Consider the following 2,279-nt stretch of genomic DNA (forward strand, 5'->3'; position numbering starts at 1 on the left):
TTGATTTATTGGATTGTTGAATTGTCTTTTAAGTTATTGGCACAATTCAAATTAATTATTTTTATTAAACCCTTTTGTTTTTTCAAAAAATAATTAAAATTAATCTAGTTACTAAAAAAATAATCAATTATATGGATCAAATTATTAAAAAACTTAGCTGAGTTCTTACTTGGACTTTAAATCATAAATTTTTTATTGTTTGAGAATGTGACTGTGGTTGTTTTTTAAAGTGTTTTTTTCTTGAAAATGCATTAAAATAATATTTTTTTATTTTTTAAAAATTATTTTTAACATTAGCACATTAAATAAAAACACCAAGAAAATTTTAATTTGAAGAAAAAAAAATATTTTTTAATTTTTAAAACACAAAAATAAACAAATATTATAATAAGATACGCTTACAAGTAAACATATTATAATAAGATGCTGATTCCTTCCCATTTTAGTAAGCTATGCTTACAAGTAAACATAAATTGCTGGCAATTCTGGCATGACAAAGATCGAAGGCATTGAAAGCTTGTGGTTGCGTGTAAGGTGTACCTGCGTAATAAAAAGAAGTGAAAGTACTTTTTATTATTATTATGGTCATGACAGACCCAGAAAACATAATATAATTTATAGTTACTTTTAATTAAAAAATAAAAACATAATTGAATTATATGTCACATGATTATAAATTAATAATAAATAAATAAATTAGTTTTTGATTCGTCAAAAAAAATTAAAGCAGGCACTATTATTATGTTCTAAACAACAACCAAGAAAGTTTTGATACTATTAATTTTTATAAACAACAACCAAGAAAGTTTTTTGATACTATTAATTTTTATTTAAAATAGTAAAGACAATGTAAAACAGTAGTAAAAAAACCTATAGAAAAAATTAATAAAGAGTTCAATTTATTCTAATAAGTTTTGAATTAGAATAATTATTTTCAAATTTTAATACTTATACTTTTTGTTGATTTTTTAAAGCTTTTTAGAGTTTTGATATTCAAATATAAGGAGAACTATATAATTTAGTTGCAAATAACTTATTTATATTATTTAAATTTTTACATGATGCATAAACTAAAAATAAAAGTAATTTGTATTTTATTATGCATTCTATAAAATAGTTAATTTTTATGAATTATGAATTTTCTTTTCAAAATTTTTATTAATAATATTTTTTTTTAATCAGGTGATGAGTTGAATTTACTTATTTACTTTATTTATATATATATATATATATATATATATATATATATATTATATAATATATGTCAATATTGTATCAAGCATGCCAGACTCAATTTTCTTGGAGTCTGGCATCACACATGGTTGTCAAACCTAACCAAACAACAAATAAAGATAATAATAATACATTTTAGTTGTCAGGAAAGAGAAAAGAAAGAAAAAGCTCAAACACTTGATCACTGCGCTACACAATCCAACCAAGATATATCTACATGTGCTACTCTATGTGAAAGAGGGTACGGTTGTGCATCTAGTATTATGATGAATGGGCAAATTTGACCATCAGAAAATGTTTCATGTGCCTCCTTAATGACGCGAACACTGCTCATCTCGTTGGAGTGTGTGGAACACGTGTTTAATAACTTTTTGATTAAAATAATATAAAATATAACATGAAAATACTAAGACGTCCCATGATCCTTTAAATTAAACAAAATACCAATATCAAAATATCCTAAAAAATAAAACTTTTTTTTTTTTTTTATCTTTTCTAAAGCTAAAAATCATTGTTTATTTATACTTCAAAATTAGAAATACTTGGATACCCTACAAAGTTTGCTCTAATGACTTGAACTTAGGTACACAATCGTTAAAGTCACCAAGAAATTCGTGGGCATCTTTGGATACTCTAGTTTGATATTTGTTTTGTTAGTTAAATTTTTTTGTTTATTTTATAATGAGCACTATAATAATTACATTTTAAATTTTAATTTTGTATAATTTATATTTATTTTGCATGCAAAAACTCATTTTATTATAGTTTTAATTAGTCATATATTTTTTTAATCTATTTTTTAATCACAACTAAAAATAATGTTTTAATCTATTTTAAAAAAATCACTATAGTGAAAACTACCAAAATGTCCGATGCACACTTAATATCAATAGTGTAATCTATGGTGTTATGATATTGAAGAAAGAGACCTAAGGTATTGAAACTTGGAAAAGTTAGCAATGTAAAATCATTGGATGAATTCAAGTTAATTATTTTTATTGAATTGATATTGTTTCATTATTTTAAATAAAAAATTTGGAGTTAAT

This window comes from Populus alba, chromosome 1, assembly GCF_005239225.2.
Source record: "Populus alba chromosome 1, ASM523922v2, whole genome shotgun sequence".
In the NCBI taxonomy this organism is placed as follows: Eukaryota; Viridiplantae; Streptophyta; class Magnoliopsida; order Malpighiales; family Salicaceae; genus Populus; species Populus alba.